Source organism: Orussus abietinus, unplaced genomic scaffold (assembly GCF_000612105.2).
Source record: "Orussus abietinus isolate OABI.00-Male unplaced genomic scaffold, Oabi_2.0 scaffold3, whole genome shotgun sequence".
Taxonomy (NCBI): domain Eukaryota; kingdom Metazoa; phylum Arthropoda; class Insecta; order Hymenoptera; family Orussidae; genus Orussus; species Orussus abietinus.
In genome coordinates this window covers 986,542-1,001,301 of record NW_019395984.1, presented here as the reverse complement: position 1 = coordinate 1,001,301, position 14,760 = coordinate 986,542, and positions in this window count along the sequence as shown.

Sequence of the window (14,760 nt, the reverse complement as noted above, 5' to 3'; positions counted from 1 at the left end):
CCTGGGGAGGCAGACACCCCGCTAAGGGGCTACATAAACGAGCATTACGACGAGGACGTTACCAGTCGGCGACTCGGGATTCCGGGGGCTCCGCGATCGACTTTGGACGAATCAGGGGGATGATAAAACCCCCTGGAAAGAAAGGGTTGCTTCCTCGGGCATCCTCGTTCGCCGCACGTGTGCCTTAAGAGGGGCTGTAAAATAATGCAGGCCCGAATAAAACGAAGCGAGAATTCGGAAAATGCCGGATAGGGGTTGACGACCGGTGGTTACCGACGCGCAGGGGGTGGCGACCGCTCATCCCTACTTTCCATTCTTCCCTTGTTGTTCCATTCCCCGGGAAGATCAGCGGTGGGCTTATTGCCTCATGAATATGTATATAGACCGGATCGTTCTCAGGGCCGTGTCTAGTGGTAACAACCCGGTTAGGAGTCCATCGAAAACGAGGTTCTCCAAAATGGCGGCGGCAATTTGACGATGCTCGGTTCACCTCCTCATTCTTGATGTTAATAATCGTCCCCTAAATGTCCACCCCTTTTTCCTCTCCCGAAGATTTTTATCCCCGGGCGATCATTAAGTGTCTCGAAGATAGTTTATCGGGAAGTAGCCCGGCGAAATCCCGCCCCTCCTTCCGCCCGGGCGGGAGTTTTCCACCGGAAGGCGAGAAAAGTTTCGCCGGTTCGGCCGACGCTTCCTTGAGAATCGCGCGGAAGGATCTCGGCGTTCGGAATTTCTCTTTTTTTATTTCTCCTCCTTTCCCGCCACCCCCGGGGATGGCGCACCTCCAGCGCGAGGGGTGGAGGAGGTCGTTGAACCGGCGAGGTCGATATTTCAGGGGCATACCTCGAAGACGTGACCTTGAATGAGAATCGAACCCTCTCCCTCCTGGTCGATGTCCAGCAGGACGTCTTCCGGGAACAAAGGATCTATTTGAGGGGCACGAATCGATCCATCGATCCACCTCTTGATGGGAAAAGGGGGGAAGAAGATATTCCTCGCAACGGACTACGGAAACTGTATACAAGTACGTTTCTTGTCAGTGCCATTTTTCCGTGACTTTTCAATGCATGTAAAAAGGACGCGGAAGGATTCCTCAACGTGCGCCTCGTTATCCGAGGTGTCCTTTTTTTTTCCCTCATTTTTATCATTCCTTCCCCTAGACCCATAACGGAGTTTCTATATCTCGTTTCCTCGGCCACTTCGGCGGTACATCGAGCTCTTTCCTCGGGACACTCGAAAGAGAAACGAGGAGCCTTCTCGACCGGCCAATTAGGGCGGTCAGAAGATCGGCCTGGACCGAAACAAAATTCCTCCCAGACCCTGAGGGAGGGTCAAGGGTGAGAACTCAAACCCTGCCAGGAGAGGGGCTCTGAAACAGGGGGAGGCTCAGGAAGAGAGCAGATCGATGCGTGGAATCTCAGACTCCACCGGTGACCAATAAGAAATGGCTGGACCGTCGCAGCAGCTGGTGTTCCCTCAGGAACCTCGAGATTTCTCGTCGATTTCAACCTCCTTCCTCCCCGGTCCCCTAAACAATCCTGACACGTTCGGGGATAAAAGTCCAACACCCATGAAAAGGATCATGAATGGGAAGAAGAGCGAGATCGACTTCGCTTTTATATGTATCATGTTTCCATTAGATGTGCATTTTTTAGAAGAGAAATATAAATAAATGGAACAAGAGTTCAATACCCATGAAGAGGGTCGCGAATGGGAAAAAGTGCGGAATCTATCTCGCTTTTATATATATCACGTTTGAATTAAATAAAAAATTTTTACCAAGAACTAGAAATAAAAGGGATACAAGTTCAACATTCACGAAGATCATGGAGGGGAACAAGAGCGAAATCGATCGCGCTTTCCCTGAGATATGAAATTTTGAAAAATGAAGAACAAAGTGTAGCAATAAAAAATCCGGTATTTATTCCACTCGACGTCGAGCGTCGTTCGGGATGCAATCTGTAACGCCGAGTCGACGCGAATCGGAGCCGAGTCGGTCCCGGGGAGAAATCCGGAGCAAGTTCGCGGGACGTCGTGTCACGGTCCATTTGGAACGAAAATAAAACCTCCGAAGGATGAAGGTACGAAGGATAACGGGATCGGGATAAGCCAAGGAATCCCCGACCTATCCTCCCGATGCGCCAACATGTACGCCGGAAGGATTTATACTCACCGGCCATCCCCGTACTCGTCAAACTTAAATCCCCTCTTCCCGGAGATTCCCCGGGACTGTCCGGTCGGGCTTTTAAAGGACTTCGGTTAAAGAAGGAAACTGTAAATAAAAATTCCAGACAGGTAATCCGCAAGGTACCAATATATATAGAGAGGTTACAGAAGGTGTCTTAATTAGAGGTGCGGGCCAGATTGGCGGCGATTCTTTTTTCCGCGTCTATGTCGCGTGCGGAAACGCAGGAGGACAGTCAGGGTCCAGGATGGATAGGTTCGATTCCGCGGACCGGGTCGCGCGCTTCGGGAAACAAGGCGACGGCGTCGCGACGGGGGTCAGAGGTGCGATTTACCCGTGTAAACGGGCTTCATCGATCACCCAAAGTGACGGCGACAAGGGTTAATCGGCCCGACGTTCCTGGGACAATAAACGCGATATAGGGTACGACGGCCCGCTCCTGAGGGAGGGGAAGAAAAAAAGAAGAGATAGAGAATTGCGGCACTCCTTTTTGCAGGGAAATTCAGCGCGCTGCAGGGGCGATCAGCTGATCTCCATGTGACGGATGTCTCCCCGAAACTCGGATCGGCCGATCAGCTGTCCGCCACTGTCCCGGGTGTCTCTCAGAAATTGGATAGAATAAAACTATGGAAAAATCCCTGTTCGGGGCGCGGGAAGTCGGGGATCCGGGATCTCTTAAGTTTCCTCCACAGGCTGCTCCGTGCTTGATGCAAATCGCGCGGGATGCTGCAATCGAGAGCGGCTCCCAAGTCAGTGCCCAGATGGGGAACGTGCACCCTCGGGATCCGGAGACTTAGTCGGACTCTTCCGACCCCGGGGGGGATGCGAGGGCATGTCCGGGCATAAGTCCCAGGCCAAGTGGGTCTTCTTGCGGATTTGAGGGAGAATCGCGAAATCGATACAGGTGCGTGTCGGGGAATAACTCGTGCCCCCGCCCCCGGTTCGCTCTTTCTCTCTCCCTTCCGCTCCGTTTGGCGCGTTAAGCTCCTTCCGGAGGGAGGAATCGAGGAATCGATAGGGAGTCCGTGTCTCGGCATTCTCAGGCTCCTTAATTGTCCTTTCCGGAGGAGGGAAACTGGAAGCAGCCCTGCCGTGGGGTCCAACTTTCGGAATTGGAGTCTGGACATCGTGGGGAGCATCTTCGACCCCGTCTTCGGGGAATGGAAGAGCGAAAGGGTTGGTCATCCGGGGTGATATCGACGCGGAAAAGAGGAATTGGGCCAAAGGGGTGCCGCGACCCCAGGGTGGTGCAAATCGCACCCCCACAAGGGGGTTTTGGTCCTCCCTGCTGCGGACCTATCGCCGTCCGGCCCTCTGTCCCCGGTTGACAAAGAAAAAGGCTCGACCTCCGGGAAACTAGCGCAATATCCCAGTTTTCCAGTTCCGGGAGGGAGTCTAAATGGCGGCCCCGCCGAAGCTGAATTAAAGCGCCGCGACCGGCTTTGCCGCGGTATCCGGCGGATTTTAAAAAATTCCATAAATTACACTTTTCACCGGGAACCGGAGCGAGAGGAGGACACGCAAAAAGAGGAGGAATTCGAAAGGCTGTTAAATATCGATGTCCTGCCGGACGGGGAAGGGGAGGGGGCCGAAGGTCGCGTTTTCAATATCAACGGGTACATTGTTAAACAGGCCGCCATTTTCGCGCCTTTTTTATTACTCGAAGACCTTATTCGCGTCTCCTCCAATTCCCTAAATTGTAAAATATTTTCTATCGTAGCTTCTGTTCAGCGACGATCGAGATCGATGATTACTCGCGCGATCGCTACGAGAGACGCCGCGTCAAAGCTCGCGTTTTCGGTATCAACAGGTACATTATTAATCGGACCGGCGTTTTCGGCACTCTTATTTACCGAGCCTCCTTTCGCGGAGGGCGCTAATTAACCCGGCAGTTGAATCGCAAAAGTAGGCGAACGGGAGAGCCAGCAATTAAGGGCCTCGCTCGTCCTTTTCCCGAGGAAGCTCGACTTCTTCCCGTATATATACTTCCCTCCCCGTCGACTTCTTCCTCCCTCTTTCTTTTGCTTTCGCCGGAATTCCCTGGGCAGGAAAAAAAAATTCAAAGCAACGTCGGTGCCCCGTCATCCCACCGACGCGTTCATTCCTTTTCCCTCTTCGATTTTTCTTCCCCCTTTTCCGAGTTTTCGTGCCTTTAATACATTCGTAAAAAATCGCACACATACACCCTCCTTCCCTGTTGACTCCTCCCTCTTTCATTTATTTTTCCGGAATTTCCACTCCGGGAATGAAAATTCAAGGCAACGTCGGTTGTCCCATCATCCCCATCCATGCGTTCGTTCCTCCTCATTGAATATTTCTCACTTAATTTTAATTGTCATCCATTAAATGTTGCGGGAGAAAATGATGGCGAATTAGTTCTGGGTAAATCGAAAATTCGAAAAGAAAAAAAAAGAAATTCTATCTGCCTCGATTTCGGCAACCCGGAACTCGGGTCCAGGGGTGAACACCCTCTCGCCCCTGTATCGCTACCCCTCGGACGTTCGCCCCTGATTATTGCTTGTCCCGCGCGTTAAATAGGTCTCCCCGGGGTCATCGACGTCGGCGAGGGGTGGCCGAGAATAACGAGGTTTTTTATAGCAATCGGAAGAGCAGACGACCGTTTCCTGGGAGGGGCGTCGGGGTAATCCGTACATCGAACCGGAAGACGGCGTCAGGACAAGGGCGGCGGGGAAATTGGTCCCCCTCGCGACCCGCCCCTCTCCGTACGTATATAAATCGGTACACCATGTCCTCCCGGAAACGACACGCGTACCGGAAGTCTCCTGCGATTTATCAGAGGGGAAGAAAAAATACCGAAACGTGGCCAGGTTATATTGAAGGGAATACTTTTTTCACGTACGCGTCCTGCTGCGAGAAGTTTCACTTGGAAAACGGTTCGCGAAGGGTGGGGAGCGGTCGTGGAGAGATCCCGAAGAGAATCGGCCTCGGAAGCGAGACGCGCAAAAATCTCGACAAAGGGGAAGGCTTGTTTCTCGAGTGGAGGGGCAAAGTTAATGCCCGGGGGTCGCGCGAGAGCGGAGCTTACGCGGCGCTCGCGTGTTTCCGCGTACCCGCCTGATGGAACACGCGAGCCGGCTGAAAGGAAGTGGCGGCCGAAGCGGAGGAGGTTACGGAGGTTTGTAACGAGCTCGACTCGCGCTCGTCGACGGAGCCTAGAGGGAGAGAGAGGGAGGGAGGGGAAGAGAGAAAGAAAGGGAGAGAGAGAGCCGAGACCATTGTACAGAGCTTTTCTGTCACCCGAGGCTTCCGGGTGGTTAAGGTGTCGAACGAGAGTTTCCTCGACAAGGCGCCGAAAGGAACGGTCTGCGCATCCTGAACGCGCAGAGTCCAAGCGCGCCGCCATATTGGCGCGCGGCGGGCCCACCTCGGGATTTCTTTTCGCGATCACAGCTCTCGGGTCAACGGCACATCCTCGAGCGAGGTGTCGGGCGATTCCTCCGCGCGGCACGGCCGCGCCTGTCCCCGGCAGGGAGCGTTCCAGCGCGTCAAACGTCGAGCCCCGGCCGTGGAAGCGCGAACACCTGTTACCCGGCCGCTCTGACAAATTCCCGAGCGGTTTCCGGGCGAGTGGCCGCGCAACTCGTATAAGCCCCTCGGAAGGAAGGCCGCGCACGTTTTCGCGCGCGCGGAACGACCGCACGGGCCGGCGCGCTAGCCGCGCTCCCGCGGCCCATAAAAGCCTGGGGCTCTTAACGTTACTCCGCCGCTTTCTCTCTCGTAAAGGTCGCGCGGGGCGGCTCCGGATACGTGATTCCGCGCCGGGGGCTGCGACCGATCGCGCGCGGAACGTCCGGCTCGGTTCGCGTAAAAGTCGGCCCGAAACGGCCCTCGTAAATTCGATTAGCGCGATACGTCTCTTTCGGCCTGGGGTCTCGCCAGTCTCCCGGAGACGCGGTCTAAGAATTCCGCGCAGCCACCGCGAGCAATGCGATTTGCGGCCCGACTCGGGGCGTCCCTAGCACGAGAGGGAGAGAGACGTTGCTCGAGGGGCGGCGAGGGAGGAACCGAGACGGCGGCACAGGTTAGGCGGCGCAGGGCACCGAGGACGGGGGCGGGGGCGACGGCGAGGATGGCTAAAGCCACCGCGATGGGTTCGTTAGCGGAACACTGCCAGCGCAAACATACCCACTTTAACCAGCGGCGTACGTGCGCCACTGCGGTGTCAGATTTGAAGTGGTTTGCGGCTTTCGCCGGGGGTGAACGAAAGGCGCCTGCAAACGGGACGCGCTACGTGTGCGCGCGCCCCCGGCTACGCCGAAGGGGGTAAGTCGCGCGTAAACGCGGAACAGGGCGCGCGGAACGACCGCGTCGATAAGTCTCCTCCGGCGAGCCGCGCGGAGAGGGCGGAGCGTTGCCGTCTTGACTCCGCGGATTCGGATTTCGATCGGCGAAAGCGCCGCGTGCCTCAGATCGCCAGGAGGTGCTCGTTATCAGGGGGCGCCTCCACCCCCACACCCACCCCTCGGATCTCGCGACCTCGGTTAACGAGGTTACGGCCGCGAGATTTTCCCGCGCCGACCGGCAATTAGCCGACGAGGCTGTCGCGACGTACCCCTAACGACGGGAAATTAGTTTCCCGGCCGAGAGAAAATATTCCCCCACTGAGGGGGTGGGGGGGGGGGAGAGAGCACGTAATTAGACGTTACGCGATACGGCCTCCGGGGGTGACTCCGCGAGGGACGCCCGCGTTCCCTTAAACCCCGAAGCCTCCCTTAATCCCCGGTTACGATAGAGAAGGGGGCAGGGGAAGGAGGGCGGGGGAACTTGCGAAATAGTTTCGGCCGAGTATTAATTTCCGAGTATTAATTTAATTGTTTCGCCACCTCTGACCCCCCCGAAGCGCCGGGAAACCGTCCTTTCGACCTGTCTCTCTCTCTTCTCGAGACGGGGGCGAGGGGGCAGACGCCCCTCGCAGCCCTCGCGTGGAAAGGCCGCGCGGCCGGATAAACTTAACGTCGAATGGGGTTTTATGTTTCACTTAGCATCCCCCGTTCCCCCGGATGCCCGGGATTCCGCGGGATCCCTATGTTATTACTCGACCAGGAACTAATAGCACGCAAGACCGGGGATATTAAACCGATTTCAGTACCCCCCGCAGGGGTAGCGGATCGGGGGAGGGCAATCACCGCATCCGGCGCGCACTGCGGTGCCGCAACCCTGGCCGGGGGTGGCGTCTCCACCTAACCCCGTCGAGACACCTGGGGGTGGGTTTCGATCCGCGGCCCTTCCGCGTAGAGGGCGACCTTCTCGAAAACGCTTATCACCGCCACCCCAGGATTGCCCGGAATTATCCCCGGCCCCGTCGTCCATATTACCGCCAGCGGGCGGAAGAAAACCAACTGGTTACATATATATATATATATATCGTATCATATATATATATATCGAAAAAAAGCATCTTTGTCTTTCATCGGGGGATAGATAAGAAGCACATCCGCGGCGGAACCCCCGCAAGATGAATACGTTCCTTGAATTATACCAGCGGAGTGTTTGCCCCGCGCGTTCCGTCGGATATACACGCTTATCCGCCATTTATCAGCCGCGCGCGGCGGAGGATCCCCAAAAAACGTCCGCGGAAGCCGCGCCATTTGCCCCGCGAGAAGCGGCCAACACTCGCCATTAGTCTTAATTAAGTGCTCGCAGCGTTTCCACCCCCCCCGAAACCCGCCCCCGTCAAAGGGGTGAACATATTGTTTATGTTGAAAAATGTATGGTGGAATACATGCGTTATGGAAACGTTATGTAAATTAAGTGTATTTGTGAAGGTAAATATATTCGAGTGATATATTTTATTTACACGAAATATATCTTTCACATACACGAGTATTTCCACGAGGGGGCAACGGGCCTTCCGAGCGCGCGGCGTAAATAAATGGAAATTGCTAACCGATCGGACGATCATTCCGCGCGATGTTTCAATTAGCCGTCCTCGCGATTCCGCCGATCGATCCGCCGCGTGTCCCGCGGATACCGAAAAACATTTTTAACCCCGACACGCGCGCGGCTCGCGTGACTAATTCCGGATATTACGAGCGCGCGCCCAGCGTTGTGCCCCCCGCCGACGCGAGCGGAATGTCCGCGCGGAACGCGCGTCGCTAGATTAGGCTTAGGGACAAATCGATTTAGAGGTGGGTGTGAATAGAGGGGACATTTTGCAGGCCGGAAAGGCACATCGGGGCCTCTCCTGGGGGAAGTCGCGACCCGCGGCTGATAAGACGCGCCCTGAGTCGTGGGTTTGACATCCCCCCTTCCGGGGTGGCTGAGCCCCCGAACCTAATTTTATAGGGGGGTGCAAGTCAAGGAGACACTTTTCACGGGCGGGAACGCACCTAGTGAATCGGGTTCCTCTTCTGGGGGAAGGCGCGCCCCGAGTCCCGGGGCTTTCACCCCCCGGGGGCCGCGACCCCCGGACCTAATATTCACCTAAACGGCACCGCGGCCCGAGTGCCGTCCAAATATTTTGACTACCGCGCCATTTACAGCTCTCTCGCCCCGCTCGCAAAAATCCAATACCGCGGGGGTGGCGCGCCCCCGTGGGGGGTGCGAGACTCGACTGCGCGAGTGCGTCAGAGCGGAAGAAAATATCGCGTCGAAAACCCGTTTCGGAGTTTGCCGTGGGACGAGTCGCCCCGTCTCCCGTCCCGGGGAATATATTTCCACCCCCGGGTCGAGGTGTGTGTATTCCCCTTCGCCGTAAGACGGGCGCTCGGGGGTGGTTCCCGGGGCATGCGAGGCGCGACCTCCACCCTCTCTCCCGACTTTTCCCTCTTTTCCGTCTTTTCCCTCGGCGATGCACCGGCCTCGAAATTATTAATTGTCCGGAAATTAAGTCGTTCGCCGCGTTTCCCGGAGGGGTTGGGGTTGACGGATGCGAAATAGGCACCCCTAGTCGGCGCCCCCCGAGATCGAGACCCGGCGTTTTTGCGGGGGAGGAGATGCACCCACCCCCGGAAAAGGGGACGAGAGGGTGCACGTCTTATCACCGGTCGCGCACGCACCGCGCCGGGGGACAATTTGTTATGTTAAGAAGCGGGAGTTACGCGACGAGCCGGACCGCCCATGGGGTTGTCGCGCCCCCGGGAACCCCCGCAAACCGAGGACGAAATAAAGCCTGAGGGATGGGACGCTAAGCGCAATTAATTGAGACGAGACTTTAGGGGTGTTTTTGGACCGGCGCTTCCTCTGGGAGCGCCATTCCCTATTAACCGTGGAGAAGAGAGTTATGTCGGTGTACGTCATAGGGGGTGTTTTCTGCGAGGTGCCCTCCCTTTCCCTGGGTAATTCCCGCTCCATGGAGTCTGCCCTTAGATGTGAAACCCATCGATATACAAATTGTCTCGCGATTCCAGGAAGACCCCTAAAGAAGTCTCCCTAAATACGTGCTTTCGGCAAATCACCCTTTCGGAGGGCCACCCTCGATAAGGGGTTTCCTCCACGTGGTCCAGGGAGTAGAGAGAACCTACAGGGAGTGGGGGTCTCATAAACCGGGGGTCGGCACCTCGGCCGGCCGTAAAACTGAACTCGGACGGTCCCTTTGTGTGGGCGGGTGGGTGGGTGGGGGGGCGAGCGAGACCCTGCGGAGGTGCGAGAGCCCGAGAAGTAAAGTAAAGAGGAGCAGAGGGATCGCAAACACTCGACAGGGGTCACCTGGCGGGTCTTTGCCTCCGGTGGAGTCCGAGTCGATTGATTATTTAAGCCCACCCTCGCCCTCGATTTCCTGCCGCCCTCGGTCGGTCCATTCTTTCCCGGGCCCCTGCCCCCCCGAGTCCCCTCTGACCCGTAATCCTTTCGTCTTGGGAGCACGGCCTCGTATATTTGTAAATTCAGCGTCGCCTTTGCTACCCGGGGGGAGGTAGGACAAAAGGGATCGGGATTCACCGATTCCCCTGCGAGGGGGGGCGAATCCCGATTTGAAAGGGGCCACCCTCAACTGGGAATCGCCATTGTCGTGCCTCGCCTCCCGTGAATTATAGGCCCCCGATCTTGGGCGCGGGGGGACAGGGGGCGGGTAAACAGGAGGGCAGGGGCGAAGGGGGCGCGCCGTCGCGCCAGACTGCGGGGCGCCCGCGCCGAGGATATAGACACCTCGCCCGGGGCGTCGCGTCTTCGCCGGGATCCTAGGCGCCGCGAGGTCTACCCGCCGCCCCCCTGGCCGTGCCCTTAATAATCGAACCTCGAGCCGATTGCTCCCACGCCGGAGGGTCTCCGATTCGCGGTTGCGGGGCGGCTGGTTCCTAACCCCGGTATCGGCCGGCAGCCGCGCGCACCCGCTGTTCAAATTGATTGGAATTGTTCCCTGGCTGATATCTCGTTCCCGGTCGCTCGTGCAGCCCCGGATGGATGTAGACACCTTAGGAAGGAGGGGTTAGGTCGGCCGGCTATAGCGACGCCCCCGCTGTTTGCCGAGCGGGCCCGGAGGACGCCGGGCACCACAACGAGGCCGTTCTTCCCCGGAATTAATTCCGAGGCTTCCGCCGAGAGCCCCACTTACCCCGCTTATCGTATCACTCAATACGCCCCCGTATTAGCCCTGCCGCAAGAGGACCCCCTCGACAACCCTGGCCAAATTTTAACGACGATGCGCCCTCCTCGAGACGCCCACCCGACGTTTCTTCCCCGAAATTGGACCCTCGTCTTTCGCCCTAGGATCTTCGTTCTCCTATTCTCCGAACCTCCCGATATACTCGCCCCACCCTTTATAGAACGATAGAGGGCAATATTTTCGGTCGAAAGTTCCTTCTCCGGTTTGTTCCCCGACCGGTGCCGTCCGAGTTATAACGCAACGAAGCCGACCAATCCCGTTTCCCAGGGTCCGCGCAACAGGTGCCTGGGGGCCCCATATTTTGGTTCTTCTTTGATTGTTGTTCGATTATTTTTAAAATTCACTGGATGGATCCGTGAATTGAGGGGGAAGAGCATGAGAATTAAATGAGGGTATCGGGGGCCGCTTGGATTTTTTGAGCCGGCTCTGGAATTTTTTTTTCTTTTTTTTTTAAGTCTCGTTGGGATTGGTCAGTTTCGGTGCGTTATATCTCGAGAAGGGATGGTCGGGGGCGAAATGGAAGAGGAGCTTTCGACTGGAAATGTTACCCCTCTTTCACCCTCTGGAAGGATTCCAACGAGTGTTTCGGGACGGCGGGTACAGGACTCGCGGAATCCGCCAACCTCGTCGTCATCCCTGTGCGAGTTGGACGCCACCCCTTGGCTCTTGCTCTCGACTTAACGACTCGCGACCGGTGGCCAAACTCTCGGACACGGCGTTGGACCTCGCGAGGCTCGAGATGCATATTCATGAGCCGGGATACTTATAACGTGGATTTTGCGGTGTCTACCGGGGCGCGGATAACTCCGCCCGGGCGGTGGAGGGTCCAAGTGGGCCACGAGGATGCCCGCCCGGCGACGCGGAGGGATCGCCGGTGCGGGGGATCCGCGACGTGGACGCGGCTTCCCGGGCCAAAAAGAGGAGCGGAAAGTCCCCGCTAGCAGCCGGAAGCCCTGCGGCCGAGATTTTCGGACGCGGAGGCATTGGCTCCGGCCCCGCAATTCCGCAATTCCGCGGGGATCTACCCCTTACCGCCGACCTCTCGTATGTTCCAAGCTCACGGGTAATAAAACATTATTTATGGCCTCCCGCCTCTACGCCGGTGACTATAAAAAGTTCCGTATAAAGTTGTAGTTTACAGTCCGCTAAATGCAACGCCATGAAACCGACGCGAGGTCCCGCCGTCCGAAGGGCGGGGAACTTGCGGGGAGAAAGTCTGCGAGCGGTTCTTCGTTTCGAGCTAGGGGGTTTTCGGAATCTCGGGGGTGGTTCTTCCTTAGAGGACGTCGCGGGCCCGGGGTGAGTCCTTCGGCTTCAAGTCTCTATGTAGACTATAGGGTGGACCGCTCCTCGACATTGTTTCGGTACTTGTTCTTAAGATTTCATGAGCTCGAGATGGCTCCTTTGAAGTCGATCTTCGGTTTCAAACTTCAGCTCCGATCTTCAAGATCAGCCTTCAGGATCGCTCATCTTCGACCATTCTCATTTTCGCCGTACCACCTCTCCAGGCCCAGAAAAGGTCCCCCAGTAAGACGGTCCCACTCCCGACCCCCTTCCGCGTCTTCAGGGTCTGCTTCGACATCGTCCCTGGACCGGTGCCTTCCTCGGTCCATATCATCCCGTGTCCCCTTATAATCTCCTCCATCCCTAGGAGCTGACGGACCCGTTTAATATGAGGGCCGCTTTTATGACCAAGGAAGAATGCCGCGGTAGAAATGGGCTCGAGATTGTGGATTTCTATTCCACTAAAAGAGGAGGACGAGAAGAGGAAGAAGAAAAACGCGGCTCGCGGCGAAAGTGGAATACGATTCCTCTAGGTTTCTTTATTGCCGAGGGAATCCAGCGGGGTGGGGGGAGGCGTTCCCCCCACGGGGCACCCTTGCCTATTTAATGTCGGAGCCACGGCGTTTCGTTACGGACCGCTCGTAAAGTGGATTTAATGATGGACGCTACGTGGCCCTTCCGCGGACGTAAAAATTCGCGGTTACCGGCCACGTGGGGCTTTCGTTCCGCAGTTAACTGGCAACATCTTTAAGATCAGCGCCCCCCCCCCGGCCACCCCCTCGAGGGGAGCACCCTCGAGAACGGCGCGTAAACCCTGACGATTTCGCGGGGAGGTTCCAGGGGGGGTATTTAAAAGTCACTTTTAATTAGGACGCGGCCCACCGGTTATACCGCGCTTTTAGCCCGCTGGGGGTGGGTGGGGGTGGCAGCCCCCGTCGGACATTTTATTTGACGCGGCCGCGGTAATCCCTATTGCGAGAAACGATCCGAGCCACGAGCCGAGGAACGGCCTTTTTATTTCTCGAGCAGTTTTACGGCGGGCTCTCGCTCTTCCGCGTTTATCTTTTCGCTCTTTCCAGGCCGCCCCTCTCCTCTCCTTTTCCCACCCCCATACCTCCCCCGCCCCGCCACCGGCGCGCGGAGCCTTTTTCCTCCACTTTTCCTCCGCTCTTTACGGCTGCTTCACTTTATACGCCACGCGACGGGATTTATAACGGCGTCTTCGGTTACCGGCTTCCTTACTTATCCACCCGATCGGATGCCGGGCCCGCGTCGTTAACCCCCCCCCGTGCCACCCCGCGACTCGATCATCAGGGGAGGATCGCGAGAGTCCCGATTCACCTGGGGCGCGGCCCTGACACCCCCTTTGCGGAAACCCGACTCACCGTGCGGGATTTAACGGGCACCCCTAGACGCCCCTCCCGGTATCGGCGGTATCGCCGGATATCTCTAAGAGGGGTGCCGAGGCTCGGGTACCTTAAGAGGGGGGCGGAGGAAAGAGGGGACGATCGATATCGGCGTTTAGTATCGGCGACAGGTACGCGCGAAGAGCTCCGCTGCGGAAAGGCGGCCGGAAAAACGGGGATTTTCCGTTTCTTCGAGGACATTTCGAGTTCTCCCAATTTTCCCCGGAAATTCCCTGAAGAATATACGATAGGGCATTTTCGGCCCTCTATTGTCCCAGAGGATGATCGACTCCTTGAGGGAGAGGACCAAGGGTGCGAGACACTGAGATCGATCGCCCTGAGAGGAGGGTCTCCACATCGGCGACATTTTGAACGGCGATTCCACCAGGTACAAAATTTTCTATTTGATGATTTATTCCATCTACCTGTGCACGTGGCGAGTCGTGACGGTGTCTCAGTGAGCGCGCCGGGTGTCGCTCTGGACGCGTCGAGGATGAATTAATAAGGACGTGCGTTTAACCTCGTGCGTTATTTCCCATATTTATGGCGTATAAAACTTAATCCTGATATTTAAGGTATACAATTTGTCTGAAATTCTTAAACCCGCGGCATCGCTTCCACCGCAGTTCTAATTCGTCCATAATCCTCTACTCGTTAACGCGCCGCGCTCTGTGTGACTCTGTCAGACCCCGGCCTAAATCGCGGTGCTAAATCGCCAAGACAAAATCCGTCCTAAACTCGCCTCACCGCGGAATAGTCGCGATTCCGTTTCCCCGCGAGGCACCTCTAGAAATTTTTCCGTCCCCGGAGGGAGGGCAGGGCAGGGCGGAAGGGGTGGAAATCGTACGTCGCCGTTCATCTCCCAAGATATATATTTCCGGGTATATAGCCGCGTCGACGTCGCGGGCCAGCGAAGTGCCTATGAGCGTTTTGCCCGGAAATAAAATAAATACCGCGGTGAAGTGTAGCGCGTCGCAGGAACAATGAAGGAGAACGTTTCATCGGAGAGAGTAAGGAAAGGGGCAGGGGGGGGGGGGGGGGTTCCTTTATTGTCGGGAATTTAATATCGCACTAAAACTCGTTGCCGGCGTTCCGCTATATAATAAGTACCTATAAACCTAAAAGCACCTCGGGCGTGCCATCTCCATTCGGCGCGGATGCCGTTTCTTAATGCGAAAACGCGGGCGGAGGCGCCCGTCAATCCGCGGCCGCGATTAATCCGCGTAATAGGTCGGCTCCAATTAGTCGGATCCTGGGATCTCGAAAGTCGCGTCTGTCCTAGGTCCACCTTGATCCCGGGGTCCCCCCGTTGCGGCCGAAGT